At 38.5% G+C, this 17,106-nt stretch overlaps 1 protein-coding gene and 1 long non-coding RNA gene across 8 annotated transcripts in view; one reads left to right on the top strand and one right to left on the bottom strand.

The window, feature by feature from the left end:
• Window positions 1-5,747, top strand: part of CFAP54 (cilia and flagella associated protein 54) — a 363,952-nt gene extending 358,205 nt beyond the window's left edge. For all 7 annotated transcript variants that reach the window (XR_013522378.1, XR_004728978.3, XR_013522376.1 and 4 more), the window contains one exon: window positions 5,311-5,747. The gene's annotated coding sequence lies outside the window, so the exon portion shown is untranslated. The remainder of the gene's footprint in view (window positions 1-5,310) is intronic.
• LOC144577787 (uncharacterized) overlaps window positions 1-17,106 on the bottom strand; it is a 32,015-nt gene that overhangs the window by 4,656 nt on the left and 10,253 nt on the right. The gene's annotated exons all lie outside the window — the stretch shown is intronic.

The following is a 17,106-nucleotide window of genomic DNA, read 5'->3' on the forward strand; positions in this document are numbered from 1 at the left end:
AAAACGGACCACCTACTTAGGAGATGCATTGGTATTACTGATCCTGGTACTCATTCCAGAAAATAATTTTTCTTGTGAATCCTTATAGTAACATTCCATAAAAAAAAATCTTCAGTAGCAGCCCACAGAGAAATAAAACACATCACTTCCAGGACTGTAGACTTACTTTTAAAGGATTTGTCATTTATTTTATTTTTGTAAAGCAATACCCATTTCTGATTAATTAGTCTAAAACAATTTGGGAGACATGTAGCAAGGGAGGGATATCAAGGAAAGGAATATTTATATTGACCTTAAAAAGAGTTTTATTTTTATCTGAGGAAAAACAGTTTAATGTGGTTTCTTTGCCTTAGAAAAATTTTACTGGTTAAAAATATTTTTCAAATATATTTTGGGTTGTATGGAAAAACACACCAAAATGGCTATTTTTCAACACTTCAAAGGCTGATTCTTGGAACTGCTTGAAGTGAGTTGGTTGATGAATCTTGACATTGCATCCAGAATGAACACAATATACAAGTAGTGCTTCAGCAATTCAGGTAACCACAAGTACATAGTTCTGCTTGAGGTATTAGAAGGCAAATTCAAAAGTAGAGAAAAGAGAAATAGTTCTCCAGGAGCCGAGTTGATATGGGAATAATATTTTATGTATATGTTTCTAGATGGGTGACTGAGGGAAATTAATTTCTCTGACATGAAAATTAATACTTTTAGTTGAGTTGGAATTATAATTTTTGTAAGAAGATATATTATTATGTTTAAAGAAACTATAAAAGTTATTCACTTGAAATCTCTACTATAAGCTTAAGTCTCCTTTAAGTTTTCTCCATCAAGGAACAACTACTGTATATTTGAATAGCAGTATAGCTTCATAGATGTGGGAGCCAGCTATGACATTGAATAGTCCTGGCATTCCTTTTACTACCTGCATGAATTTAAGCAAGTTCCTTAATTTCTCTGTACTTCAGTTTTCTCATCTATAAATTTAGGATACATAATGCACCTGGAACAGTGTCCAGCATATACTGGATGCTTAGCAATAGGTAGCTCTTACCTTTATTATATTCTTATATTATTGCCTACATCTTCAGGGGAAGTTCATTTCTATCTAGAAGGATCAGAGGTTATCTATTGTTTCATTTTGGTTGGCTTTTTTTTAATGGTAATGATAGGAGTTCATTTCTGGTGATAGCAGAGTGGCTTTTATTGAACTACCATTTGCCAATAACGATTTTGAACTGTGGTCGAGAAAACAGTGCAAAGAATCATAAAATCAGAATTAAAATGATTATTTGAATGACAATTGTTTATTTTATTTTTAGTCATCCCTGGGGAATAACTAAATATAGGCAGAAACCAGAGGAATGGTGATTCTTGAAATATGGAAACAAACTAGGTGAGGTCCACATTTAAACAGCCTTTTCTCTGAGGACACACCTCATCTTGCAAAATACATAAGGGACAATGAGGCTGAATGACTGGACTGAGGATTCAGAAGTCAGAGTGCAAGTCTGCCAGAGTAGTTAGAAATTAAGGAGGGGAGGTTTCAACAAGGAGGGAAACAGTGTGGGGAGCCCTAAAATCTGTGCACAAATTCTCTTAGAACTGTTGGCTGACTACCAAACTATATATGCACATGATGAGACTCCAGAGAATCCAGTGGAAAGTCATAGCTGCAAGGCTAAATAACTGAGCCTCAGAGATTTCAACAGATGTGTGGTACTGGAGAGACAAATTTTGGAATTCAAGTTCAGTCAAGGAAAAGGACTTATTAAATTCTTTGTACTTTTCATTAAAACTCTAGGAGGGTAATACCTTAACAATAAGGATTTTAGAAACAAGGACTACACATGAGGTCTACCAGCAAAGCACAAATAAGCCCAACCATCAAGTCTCCATGAGATAAAAGTGGTTGTCAGTAATTTAACTTTATGTTACAATAAAACTCAACAATGTTGCCCACAATGTACAGTAAATAATTAAAAATTACTTTATATACAAAGAAGCAGGAAAATATCATCCACAATCTAGGGAAAAAACAGTCGACAGATTTCCAGAAGTCCCACATGTTAGAATTAGCAGATTGAGACTTTAAAATAACTATAATATACATGTAACAATCTATTGAAAAATATTTATATAATGAATAAAGAGATGGGGGGTATCAGGATAGATATGGAAATAGAAAAAGAACCAAATGAAAATCCTGAAACTAGAAAAATATATCTGAAATTTAAAAATCTATTGAATGGACTTAGCAAATTAGGTGTCACAGAATTAAAAAAACAAACTTGTGGACAGATCATTAGAAATTATTTAACTACTGATCTTAGCACTGAGGAAAAAATGATTTTCAAATGATTAAGCACTGAGAAAAAAATGATTTTCAAAAATTTCAGAGCTATGGTGGCCTATGTGACAACATCATGTTTCAAAATGTGCGAAATTGAAGTCTATGATAGGAAGGAAAGATGGGAAAGAGTCCCAAATAGGAAGGAATTGATGTCCTAGATAGGAAGGAAAGAGTCTTTTGAAAAAAAGGATAGCAAACGTTTTTTTCAAATTTGATTTAAAATGTTAGCCACCTGTAGATTTAGGAAGTTCAGTGAACTCCAAGCAAGATAAATAAAAAGAAAACCACACCCAAGCAAATCATAGTCACAGTTCTGAAAACCAAAAATAGGAAAAACATCTTACAATGAACCAGAAGAAAAAACACAAAGTCCTAAGGAAGGGGACAGTAAGAACAAAGGCTGACTTCTCATCAGAAACATTGGAGACCAAGTGATAATGGGTTGCTTTCTTAAAAGTGCTGAAAGGAAAAAAAAAGTGAGCCTATCTAGATGACCTACATTAGACTTACATTTAACCATATTATTAATTATATTAAGTGTAAATGGACCAAAACTTTCATTTAAAAGCAGAGATTGTTCTTTTAACTAAAATACACCAACAGATTGAAAATAGAAGAATGGACAAGTGGAGACCATGTAAACACTGAACATAAGAAAGCTGGTGTCACTATATCATCATTAAGGTATATTTCAAATATGGATACTGCCAAAGGTGAAATAAAATATTTTATAATGATAAAAGCATTACTTCTTTAAGATGACATAGTTCTAAATGTGTTTGCCTTTAATGATAAGAGAGTTTATTTTCTAAACATCTGGTATAGTAATTCCCTTTAAGAACAGAAGTGCCTTGATTAGAAAGGTGTTTTGATAAGTCTATTGGAGTAGGTGGTCTCTATAAGCCATTGATGTGGGCTAGCTTTGATGCTTCAGAAGAGCGGGTAAAATTACTTGAGATAGGAGATAGGGCCACAAATATTCACAGTTTTTCCAGAACTGAGATAGACTTCCAGTGCAAAATCTGGGACTACCCCCAAACTGAGACAGCTCCAGGTAAACTTGAATGGCTGCCTATCCTACAAAGAGAGGAATTTATTTGCTCTGGAAATTGGAGAAATAAAAGGGAAAGAGAAGAAAAGAATGGATAGCCATCAGATGGCAGAAGGTTGTACAGTGAATGAAGTGACCCATTACAATGATCCCTAAAACATTAAGTAAAATGACTAAACTCAAAAATTATAGTTGTAAAATGTGTTTGTATATTTGAGAAGCTAGTGATGACATAGAATGGCTGAAAAGTAGCATGTGGTATTGCTGGAGCAAGGACCATGAGAACATAAGTTTTGGGGAATTTGTAGGAATCATGGGAATAGTTTTAGACTGTCGTAGGTTATGAAATGGGAGGTCTGAGTCAAGCTTGGGTATATTAATGGCAAAAAAGAGCTGAGATTATCTCTGGATCTTCTAACTGTATTAGTTAAGAATGATTTGGTTTTAGATCATAGAAAATCTGCCTTTAACTGGGTCATACACTAAAGAAAATTTATTTGTTCCTGTAACTGAAAATTCCAGAGGTAAGGTGGGCTTCTGGCTTGACTCAATCCAGAGGTTCATGATTCACATCTGAGCTCTCACTCATTTCTCTGCAGGTGTCTCAGCAGCCCTCTTCCTTGTGACATTTCATCTTTACTCTGGTTTTCCTATTGGTAGCAGCAGTGGCCATAGGAATTCCAAGACACATCCTCACACGATATCAGGGGTATTCAAACTTTTTCTATAAAGGGTGAATTAGTAAATCTTCTAGCTTTGTGTTTCTATTGCAAATAGTCAACTCTGCCATTGCAGTGCAAAAGCAAGCCATACACAACAGATAAACAAAAGGCATAGGTGGGTTCCAATAAAACTTTTAAAAATCAATTTGAATTTCTTATAATTTTCATGCATCATGAAATATTATTTGCATTTTTCTCCCTACCATAAAAAAAATGAAACCATTCTTATAAGTCTTAGCTCAGGAACCGAACAAAAACCAGGCAATGGTCCAAATATAACCTGGGGCTATGATTTGCTGACCCAAGACTTAAAAGATTACCTGACTACAGTGTTAATCAAAAAATTTGCTCCTCCAGGGCATATGTTCTCTTTTGTCTTCTCCATACTCTCACTCAAGATAACCCTATCCAGTACCATTTGTATTACAAAATCTTGCAGTCTTTTATCTCCAAGGCAGAGTGCTCTCCTATCTCCAGATTCCTGTAGCCACCTGCCTACTTAACGTCTCCATTTAGAAGTTTAATAGAATTTTAGACTTAACATGATCAAAATCCTGTAGGGAACTCTGCTTTCTTAAAATGTGTCCAGCTCCAAGCAGCCAGCAGGGGCACATTGACACTCCCATGGAATTGATCTCAATTCCACAGGATGGAATTTCAACATTCTTTACATTTCTAACATGAATACAGTGTGTCGAAAGACCAAATTCTAACAAAGTTAGTTATAGATCTAGTTGGCTCTTATTTGCAATTCATGAATCAGGAACAGCCTCTATTCTGCAGAACAGAAATGATAGCTCCTTCTGGACAATGGCACAACAGTGGGTTTTGTAAGGTGGGAAGAAGAAAACAAGAATAGAAAAAGAAACCCTGATTGGTTAATATCAGGTTACTTTTTTGTAAGAGTTAAAGCAGAGGGACTTCCTTATTACACTCACTAAGATAAACTGGAATCTTCTGTTTTCAGAAAAAACTTCTGTTTTGGGATCGCTGCTTTTTTAAAGTTTCAGTCTGATGATGTGGCATTCAGCATGAGTGACGCCATTTTGGTTTGGTCAGGTCTGTTGGGAACTAGCGCAGAAGCATCATTTTTGTTTAATAGGTGAAGTGAAATAAAGTATGTGCTTCCTGAAGTGAGGAAAATTATATGAAATTTAAAGTATTACTCTTTTTTCCTCCTCTAGGGATGGTAAAACTGAGAAATAAATCAAGAGTGTGACAACAGACTGAAGAATTTTTCAGCAATATCTGTCGGCCTTTGGAAATTTGGTGAGAAGTAGTCATGATTCAAGGTCTTGCTTGCACAGAAGCCTCCAGTTCAAACTTAGATCTTGCCCCATCTGATTACTTATGATATATACAAATACTCTAAATATTGCTTTGAGATTTTGCTGTTGCTCAACCGGCCTCCTGCAGCCTCAAAGGTGTTTTAGCTTCCGGTACAACAGTTTAACTAACTACTCTCTTCTCTGTGACTTCCAAGACTATGTAACTCCTCAGCTTGCTCTCAATTTGTTCAGCTGACCTATTTCTTTATCAGGTTGTTTTAGCTTCCCTACTCTCTCCTGTGTTTTGAAAAGAATAAATTCTCAAGTAAATTAAAACTACATTCTGATAAAAATGAGCATGCATGTGTATTTAGTCCTTCATTTATTCAGTTGCATTTTGGGGGCTTTGCTCTATAGTAGACACAATTCCAGGCTCTAAAAAACACAAAGATCCTTAAGCTGTGGCCCAGCCCTTAAGATGCTGATAGTATGTCAAAGGCAACAAAAGAGTAAACTTAAAATTCACAATACAACAATGCAAATAGATGTTAAAATGAAGCCTCCACAAAATATTTTGGGAAGACATGGAAATACTAAGGATTCGCAGAGGAGATGATGCAGTAACTATAATGGGGGTGGGGGGAGAGGGAAGAAAGACAGAAACAAGAATCCCTAGTCCAAGATATTTGTTAGTTGAGCCACAAGATGATTACTTGGGAAGAAATATTGAAAAGATGTATTGGGTAGATGAAATACCTACCGAGACCATAAATGACGAGAATTGCCTCTTATAGCATATGAGAAGATAATTTTTATCAGATAATGGAATTGTTTTCAGTCTTCAGAATGAAAATGAATCCCTTGCTAATGCAGATCATGCTAATAAAGGAAGTAAAAGAGAATCTTTGAATTATACTTGGCTCATGATAGGCAGAAACCAACCTAAATAGCCTAGGAAAAAAAAGAAAGATAATAAAGTAATCAAAATAATTGCTGAATAGGGAATGTGAAAGATCTGCAATGTTAAATTATAAATGTACATTTTCAAGAAAAATGAGGTGACCTTAAGGAATAGATTAGAAACCCACACTTACGCCAGTTAGAAGCAATGCTTTTCATTAGCGAAGCTCAGGATTAATTAAATCTGAGGAAATCCTTTGAAATCCACAAGTGTGAGTTACACTAGAATACGATACAGCTGGTATATTGGTATCATAATTAATGATTAGCATAGACTTCTTTATTAAATGCATGTGGAGTAGTTCACGTGACAAATGTGAATGAGGAGGATGAAAACAGGTTACTTAAAACCAAAATTGTCTTAGTAGTATCTGCTTTCAAAAGTGTGGGAGTGGAAGGTTGGTTTATCTATGCTCCCCTCCCACTCTGATTGCCTAAAGACCCATCCCAAGCATAATGTGGGGCATCTTGCCCCCTTACTAACCTCCCGAGGAAGCTGAGAGGGTGAAGGAGGGAAGTGGCTTATCCATTATTTTTCCATTATCTCTGAATGTTTTGCTTCAGCTGGTAGCAGAGAAAGGAGAAAGAGGCTGAAGTTGCAAAGCCTCTAACAGTTCTTAATCCTGCTCAAGGGTGAAGGTTTGGACGAAATGGTCATTATTGACAGAGCACCTTATCTATAGGTAAGTGGAGGTGAGCAAGTGGGAGGTGGTAGTCTAAATTGTTTTAAAGGACAAGGTAAAGGGAAATTAATTTATTGGGGAGACCCATGGAAAAGGTCAGTGGAAAAAGGAAGACCCTGGAAGGAAAATAGATGAGAAGCAACAGAGAGGCTTAAAGCCCCCTTCCTCTGCTACACACAGATGCCTTCTGTGAGAAACAGACACATGGCTGGTCCACGTTTAGGGTGAGTCAGGGAAGAGCCAGAGTGAGGAAGGATGATCCATAAACTGAACCAACTGAGGGTCCTAGAGGCTCTGGTTAAAGGGGGTATAAGAATGCTAAACCACATTTTAATCCCAGAGTGTTGGAATGACATAGGGCATGCAGTAGGCAGAAATCAACCTGCAGAGTCTGGTGGGGAACGCGGGTGACAGTGATCCTGCTGTGTGCTGGATGGCACTGCAGCCAAGTCTACTCCTCAATGATGGGGTCACTCACCCAATATTGCATACTGATACATGGTTTTCAATTTTGGCATGGCTGTTACTTTAGTGTGACGTGTAGATTTTAAGTATGAGTTTGGTTATGCTGCATAAAGACCATTTAGAGATGCTGTTCTCAGAGCAAACACCAAAGTACCTTATCAAAATTCTACGACTTCCAAAGATTCTATTCTGAAAATCTTTGCAGAAGACAGGAATAGAAACATATATTTTTCAAATGCAATAGGAAGTTCTTTTCTGACAACTAGAATGGAAATTTGCATAGTGATTTCATTTGTTTAAATATTTTATTTTTCTCACTATTGTCTTTTCCCTCTCACCTGTTATGTTACTCCAGCTGCCACCTTTGGACAAGCTCTGTCAAATCTCCCTCCTCTACTGTAGATGTTTTCTTGCCAGGTTTCTCATAACGTTTTCCAGTCACTTTCAACATATGAACAAGTCCCATTTTGGGAGTTGAGATTTACTTCAAAGTATTATGAGATCCAGTCCAGTATAAATCAAAATTTCATTCTTATACCCAAATCAAAGATTTTTTCCACCTCATTTGTGAGGCCTAGGAGGACACAAGCCACATGAGATAAGGGTAAAAGTCTCACATGACTTATGCCCTTAGAGTGGCTTGTGCCCTCTGAGTGGCCCCCAGATATAGATCTCTCAGATGCCCTTTCCCTGGTTTCCATCACACTCCTAGGTGCCTCCCAACCAGTGGTCCTGGGAGAGCCAGGGAGAATCTTTGGGTCCATCTGAAACTGTGCTGGGACACAGCCATGTCTCCTGATAGAACAGTGTACTTCCAGCTGACCTCCTGTAATCCCTTCTCAGCTTCTACATCCCTGCCCTGTGATAGACCCATAGCCTCTTACTGTGGGGTCCCCTAGTTCCAGAAGGCTGCCCTCTTGAGTGAGATTCCTTCAAGATGCTCAGAGCTGGTGTCCCTTCTGTGGCAACCTATCTCAACAAACACCAAGTGAGCAGGTTGCCCACACCACTGCCTTCTGTCCTTGCCCTGGGCAGCCTTTTACCTTCAGAATTCTGCAGGCAGGAAGCACACAATCCATGTTCACATACAGCCTCAACCTCAAGATATAAAAATCCTTCTTCCCAGCATCTCTGCCAACACCTGATGGCCCCAGATGAAGCTGACAAGTGACTACAGTCTTCCCTATTGCCAGCACTCTGATCTCTACTGTGCTACTCTCTAGAGACCTAAATTTTGCAGAGAGAACACTCTTCTCCATCACCCCCAACCCATGAAGAGAGAAGAGAAGAACAAAAAGCCGTAGCACTCCACTCCCAACAAATTCCCTTGTTAAATGAACTCTCATTTGCTTGCATAGGATGTGTGGGGTGGCAGGAATGAGTGAGGTGGGAGGGCTCATATGCCATTTTTTGGCAAGTGTTGGAAGTAGGTGATGGGAAGCTCTTTTTCTGCATTGTTTAGAGTGGGAATGGAATAGAATGTGATTAACCACTAGTCTCATCTTTGGGGCTTAGTAAAAATTCTGAGAATAAATTCCATTGCACATCATTTTATAATCATATATCTGATAGACCCTAAAGGTGACTCATTTTAAATACAGAGAATGTTAGGTATAAAACAGTTTGCAGATCATTGCACAGTCTTTAAAGTGTGAGTGCTAGAGATCAGAGATTCTGCCTCTCATCTGTTCAAGTCTCTTTGATGTACATGTTGTGAGGACCATGAACAAGGTAGGTATGGCCCCTGCCTCCTTAGAATTTATACTATCAGGAAGGACCATGAACAAGGTAGGTATGGCCCCTGCCTCCTTAGAATTTATACTATCAGGAAGGACCATGAACAAGGTAGGTATGGCCCCTGCCTCCTTAGAATTTATACTATCAGGAATGACTGCTAATAAATACACAATTACAATAAAGGGTAATAGCGCTTTGATAGAAGAATCACAGCACAAACTGGGAGCTCCTAACTTAGGGTGAAAGATTAGCATGCATGATGAATCACCTTGACTCTTGTGTCAAATACAGATCCTAGTTTGCCACCTCAGGTTCTCTCAGTCTTTACCCTGGACTGTGCTGCCAATGCCAGGGTCCCACCACCCAGTGGCCCTAAGAGTGCCAGGCTCTCCCTCTTGGCCTCTGCCACTCAGCTAGAGATTGCAGCTCTTTGTGGTAACCAAGAAATGCACCACTCAGATCTCAGGCTGAGGGGAATGGAAGTGACGTGACCCCAGCTTCTGCATTCCGAAACCCCCACTGTACGAGTGCTGATGCCTGCTTTCCCAGACTGTGCCCAGCCAGGGACTAAGTGATGCAGGGATAGCAAAGCAGACCCGTATCTGTGATATTTGGAACCCTTCTATGAGGTGACTTGGGCACTAGGATTACCCATCAGCCTGGGGAAGCCTAGTGGCCCAGGGAACTTCCTTCCCTGTTTTTATTGTGGTTTGACATTCCCTGCTTTCTCAAGTTCTTTCCCCCTTCTCCCTTGTGGTTGTTTCACCAAGTAAATGTCTTCGATATGTAATCTGGTATTTTTTGTTTTTTTGAGAAGGGGTCTTGCTCTGTCACCCAAGCTGGAATGCAGTGGTGCCATCACAGCTCACTGCAGCCTCAAACTCCTGGGCTCTATTGATCCTCCTACCTCAGCCTCTCAAGTAGCTGGGACTACAGGCATGCACCACAATGCTAGGCTAAGTTTTTGTGTTTTTTGTAGAGATGGAGTTTGCCTAGGCTGGTCTTGAATACCTGGGCTCAACTCAATCTGCCTGCCTCGGCCTCCTAAAATGCTGGGATTATAGGCGTGAGCTATGGTGCTAGGCCTCTAATTCAGTCTTGCTGTCTGCTTCTCAGAGGACCCAAACCAACGTATTTTACCACTCACTTTTGGAACACTTGTATGGAAAGAAAAAAAAAAACCATTTCTTCTATCCTATGTTCTCCAAGGGCTCAGGCTCTGCAAATTAGACTGACAAAAGACAGAATAACAAGAGAAAAATAACAAAGTTCATTAATGCATGTAGGGTGAATACATATAGAAGAAACAGTGCTGAGTCACTGAAAGATTGCGGAGGCAAAAACAACTGCATCTTGGATGCTAATCTGCCACGTTCACTTCTGATTAATCCCAGTTCCTCGAAGGCCTATAAGATTTCTAGTTTATCTATTGTCCCTTGTGTTACTTTGTCCTTAGGTCAGACAACCTTAATGTTATCACATTTCAATTGTCCCAAATGTCATCCCTTCAGAGTTACCCCTTTTCTATGCTATATAAGCCCCAGGTTTAGGGGGTGATGGCACAGGGATCCACAATCTTGTCTTGAAGCCGGCCAAGACACAGACATGGCTTCTGCTTGTAAGTCCTGATTAAATGTTTCTTTCTTAGAAAATGGATAGGTCAACTTCCTTGGACTTTGGGGGTATGCTTGCATAGGCCTGCCCCCCACAGAACAGATGTGGTTAGAATGTGGGTATACATAGCATCTTAATGAAGAACAATAAATCTGTAGAGAGGTGACAAAGGAAAAGGTTTTAGGCTTCCAAGGGTGGCAAACTGTGGAAAGATAAATATATAGATAAAACTCATGGAGCAACATTTGTTTGTGTGGCACTGACTTTCCATCTTCTTCTTGGACATAAAACTTTTGCGAGAGAGATGTTTTATGGCAGCTCCTCATTTCTCAGAAATTTCTACTTTCAGTCAAATAAGGGAAGCTCCAGGAAGGCTTCTTTTTGTATCTGTTGAATATCAAATGTCTTCAGCTCAAAATAATCCCTATGCCAAGGTGCTAATTTCAATCCCTGACATGCTACACTGTTGGGTGTAGGATCTGGTATCCTGAGAGGCTGCAGGAAGGATCAGATGGCATGGCATTGAGGAGTAAAGGATTTAACTCTGCAGGGATGAATTCTGTCCATTGGGAAACAAGAGACAGGCAGGATCAGGGCAAATAGATTCCACTTCTCCATTCCTCCCATTCTGAGGCATAGTTTCTCTGTACAGTTGCCCTGAGAAGTTCTGAGTATCCAACCTCTGCTGAGAAAACGTATGTGTCTCTTCAAGGCTCACCATGAAGCAGTGGCAAATGTGGTAACACATTTCACATCCTTTCTTGCTTCACTCAATTTTTTTCTCACACTTGCTTGCCCTCAGATTACACACACCTGCCCCCTTCATAAAGCATCACACTGATTTCATGCCTTAGGCTCTGTTGTCTAGGAAACCTGGGCTAAAACAACCAACTTTTAAACTAATACCAGATAACACAAATAAGATATAACCTGGTGAAAAGGAAGAAAATGTCCTAAGCCTGCAGAATAGTATATCTGGAGACCTAAAGGCAAAATAGGGTGTGGTTGTTTTTCTATTAGTCTCTTCAGGCTGCTGTGACAAAATACCATCAACTGGGTAGCTTCTAAATAACAGAAATTGATTTCTCACAGTTCTGAAGGCTGGGAAGTCCAAGATCAAATTGCCAGCAGATTCAGTGTCTGGTAAGAGCCTGTTTCCTGGTTCATAGATAGAACCTTTTAGCTGTGTCCTCACTTGGTAGAAGGGACTAGTTAGCCCTCTATGGTCTCTTTTTTAAGGCCATTAATCCAATCATGTTGGTTGTACCCTTATGACTTAATCACTTCCTGTGAGCCCCACCTCCTAGTGGCATCACCCTGGGGGTTAGGATTTTAGCTTAAGTATTTTGGAAGAACATAAACACTTAGTTCATTGCACTGGAACTTCAAGAAATGAGAAGTTCACTTTGGCTGGAGAATAAGCCTAGAGTTGTAGTGTAGGGATTGTGAGAAAAGAGGGTAGAGGTATATCTGCTCACAAAGTACTGGGTAGGCCATGAGAAGGAGGCTTGGGAGCTACAGAAGGATTTGAAACCAAAGTCAGATTTGCATTTCAGATCACATGGCTGCAATAGGGAGGCTGGGTTGAAAGTGAGCAGGGAAGATGTAACAATCCTTGCACATGCACACTAGGGTTGTGGTATTGGTGTTAATTTTTATGATAGAAAATAAGTAGCCTATTATACATTAGCTATACCAATTTTAGTTAAGTAGTCCGATCATCTTATTTCTTACTACCAATTCAAGTATAATTCTCTTTAAAATTACTATGAGGAAGACTCAAAATTACAACAAAGGGCTAATTTTGGTGTTAACAAATATTTAAATGGAATTTATTGGGAGTCTTTCTAACCCTATAGGGGTGTTAAGGATTATCTGAAATGTTGAAATAGGCAAAATGGATTACTGGCTAGCATTTCAGTTTAGTATTTGGCATTGTCTAACTTGCTGAGGGGAGGATGCACTAGTGAGTGTTGTCCACAGAAACAGGACCAATAGGATGTGAGTGTGTATACAGTCATGCAATGCTTAGTACATTCTGAGAAGTGCATCATTAGTCAATTCCATTATTGAGTGTATGCATGTAGACAAACCTAGATGGTATAGCCTATTGCTCTGAGGCTACAAACCTGCATAGCATGTTGCTGTACTGAATACTGTAGGCAATTGTAACACAATGATAAATAGTTGTGCATCTATCTATCTATCTACATATATACATAGAAAAGGTACAGCAAAAATCTGATATAAAATATAAAAAATTGTATGCCTATTATAGGTCACTTACCATAAACAGAGCTTGCAGGACTATAACTTGTTCTGGACGAGTCTCTGAGTGAGTGGGAAGTGAATGTGAAGGCCTAGGACATTAGTGTACATGTCTATAGATTTTATCAACACTGTACACTAAGGCTACACTAAGTTTATAGATAATATTTTTCTTTCTTCAATAATAAATTAACCTAAATTAACCATAGGTGACTAACTTTTGTACTTTTTAGACTTTTAAATTTTTTGACTCTTGTAATAACACATAGGTTAAAACACAGACACATTATATAGCTGTGCAAAAATATTTTCTTTTCTTGTATCCTTATCCTGTAAGCTTTTTTTTTAATTTTTTCTGTTACTTTTTAAACTCTTTCATTTAATACTAAGGGGCTGGATGTGGTGGCTCACACATGCCTGTAATCCCAAGCACTTTGAGAGGCTAAGTTGGATGGATCATGAGGTCAGAAGATCGAGACCATCCTGGCCAACATGGCAAAACCCCATCTCTACTAAAAAAACAAAAATTAGCCGGGTGTGGTGGCACGCGCCTATAGTCCTAGCTACTTGGGAGGCAGAGGCAGGAGAATCACTTGAACCCCCGGAGGTGGAGGTTGCAGTGAGCTGAGATTGCACCACTGCACTCCAGCATGGCGACAGAGCGAGACTCCATCACAAAAAGAAAAAAAATGAAAAACAAAAAACAGAACAAAGGAAAAACTAAGACGCAAACATACACATTATTCTAGGCCTACACAGGGTCAGGATCATCAATATTGCTGTCTTCCAACTCCTCCTCCTCTTATTCCCCTGAAAGATCCTCAGGGACAATAACATGCATTGAGCTGTTATCTCCTATGATAACAACACTTTCTTCTGGAACACCTCCTGAAGGACCTGCCTGAGGCTGTTTTACAGTTAACTTTTCTTTTTTTTGGTAGGAGTACACTCTTACAATAAAATGTATACCATAGTAAATACATATAGTAACACATTCATTATCATTATCAATTATGCACTGTATATAATTGCATGTGCTGTACTTTTATACAACTGGCAGTGCAATAGATTTGTTTACACCAGCATCACCACATCACCACAAACATATGAGTAGTGTGTTGCCCTATGATGTTACAGTGGCTGCAGTATCACTAGGTGATAGGAATTTTTCAGCTCCCTTATACTCTTATGGCATCAACATTGTGTATCCAGTTCATCACTGACCAAAATGTCATTATATGGTTCATAACTGTGTGTGGGTGTGTATACACATATATATACATATATGAGAGAGTGAGAGAGAGAAAATTAGTTCATACAATTGTAAGAACTGGTGAACCTGAAATCTACAGCGCAGGTTGGCAGTCTGGAGACCCGGGGAAGAGTTCACGTTGCAGCTCAAACCCAAAGGCAATCTGGAGGCAGAATTCCCTTTTCCCCGGGCAATCTCAGTCTTTTCTTTTATGGCCTTGAACCGATTAGATAGGGTCCACTCATGTAGAAAAATCTGCTTAACTGAAAGACTTCTGACTTAATTGTTAATCTCATCTAAAAATACCTGCGCAGAAATATCTACACTAACATTTGACCAAATATCTTTGTACCAGAGCCTAGCCAAGTTGACACATAAAGTTAACAATTACAGGGGGGCTGTCTGATTCTCGAACTTTTGTTTAACATTTATTTGCTATTGACTAGGAAATCTTACATCTCTTTAAGGACAGAGGTAAGCTTGTAATAAACTGATGACAATTTAAGTGATTCTTTTTCAATAACAATATAAACAAATTTTGTCCCAAAAAGATGCAAGCGATGTGAATATAATCCAAAGGTTTTATCACTTACTGCCATGTTTTGTGTTTACAACCAGTTTTGTGTCTAACCTACTATCATTACTCTAACACTTAAAAAAATGCTCTTTTAATAAACCTTACCTTTTTATAAATTCACCAAATAACGAGCTGAATAAAACTTTTAACCCATATTTTTTTGTTTTTAAAAATGTCATTTTTAACTTTTGAAAATTATACTTTGACAGGGAATAACCACACAGTATGCAATATAGAAAAGAATAACTGTAATTATTCAATTTGTGGTTTTATTATTTACTATAATCATGCATGTCAAGAGACTGTTACCATCTCATTTTCTTCATTGGCCACTAATTAATATGGCTGTTGGAGTTAAGACATATACAATAAGCTCTCCAAATGGTCCTTCTCTTCCATTCACTGCTTTCTCTCCTCTCGGGACTCTTATTACGTATGCTTTGGATTTTCTCATTGTATTCTCTCCATTTCTTAACCTTTTTCAGACAGAGTTTTGCTCTGTTACCCAGGCTGGAGTGCACTGGGTGATCCTGGCTCACTTTGCAACCTCCACCTCCCAGGGACAAGCAATCTTTCTGCCTCTGCCTCCTGGCTAGCTGGGATTACAGGTGTGCACCACCATGCCTTGCTAACTTTTGTATTTTTAGTATGATGGGGTTTCACCGTGTTGGCCGGGCTGGTCTTCATCTCCTGACCTCAGGTGATCCACCCGCCTCGGCCTCCCAAAGTGCTGGCATTACAGGCGTGAGCCACTACACTGACCTTCTGTTTCTTAATCTTTGTTTTATTTTCCATCCCTTTTTTCCCTTGCCAGCCTACATTCTAGGTAGTGACTTCTAACTTATCTTTAGGTTTGATGATTTTCTTTTTGATTCTATCAAATCTATTTAATCTATTCATAGAATTTTTTGTTTCAAAGGCTTCACTTTTAATTTCTATTTGCTTCTTTACTAAATCTGCCATTTTTTTTTCATACAGTGTCTTGGTTGGTAATTTGGATTATTTATTTTATGCTGCCAATCAATTAAAACATACTAATTTTCTTTCTGTCATATTTTTCAATCATATGATACTTGTGGGATATTGATCTTGCTGTTTATTGTGTCTGCTCAATCTGGTTTATGCTGAATTATTCTTCTCCTCTTTCCCCTTCTCCTCCTCTTTCTTCTTCTTTCCTTCCTCTTCCTCCTTCTTCCTTCTTTCCTTCATACTTCTCTCTCCTTTCTTTCTTTCTTCCTTCCTTTTTCTCTTTTCCTTGCTTCCTCTTTCTTTTCTTTCTTGTCCTTCTTTCTTTCTGCTTTTCTTCCATCTTTCTTCTTGTCTTTCTGTCTGTCTTTCTTCTCCTCTATGCTTATTTTAATTTAGATTGTCATGTTGAGCAGGGATTTTCTTTCCTTCTTTCTTCCTTCCTTTCTTTCTTTTTCTGTCTTTCTTCTCTTCTATGCTTATTTTAATTTAGATTGTCATTTTGAGCAGGGATTTTCTTTCCTTCTTTCTTCCTTTCTTTTTCTGTCTTTCTTCTCCTCTATGCTTATTTTAATTTAGATTGTCACTTACAACAGGGATTTATCAGAATTGCATCTCTGTGAATCTTGAGTGGCCTAGGCTGTGGAGATTTTGCATTTGCCAGGAACCTCTCTGTGGGAGCAATTATTTTGATAATTTCTCAGTTTGAGAGTGCCGGACGCTGCAAATAGTAAAGAGAAGGGCCATAGTAACAATTTCTCAAGGGACATTTTTTTACCCAGAGCCTCACAGCAATTAGATAAGTCCGTATTCTTCATCTGTGCTAATGAACAGTTTTCTTCTAGTCCAACATTTTATGGAGGATCAAGTCTATATTAGTTTCCTATTGCTGTGGTCATAAATTAACGTGAACTATTTGGCTTCAAACACCACAAATTTATTATCTAATAGTTCAATAGATCAGAGATTCAAAATATGTCTAATTGGGCTAAAACCAGTATTGACAGGGCTGGTTTCTTCTGGAGGCTCTAGGGGAGAATACAGTTCCTTAGTTTTCCAGCCTCTAGCTCTTATTCCCTCCTTCCATCTTCAAATTCAACAATGATGGGTTAAGTCTTTCTTATATCACATGACTCTGACCTCTTTGGTCTTTCCCTTTCACTTGTGAGTACCCTTGTGATGACATTGGG

The sequence above is a fragment of the Callithrix jacchus genome, chromosome 9 (assembly GCF_049354715.1).
Source record: "Callithrix jacchus isolate 240 chromosome 9, calJac240_pri, whole genome shotgun sequence".
NCBI lineage: Eukaryota > Metazoa > Chordata > Mammalia > Primates > Cebidae > Callithrix > Callithrix jacchus.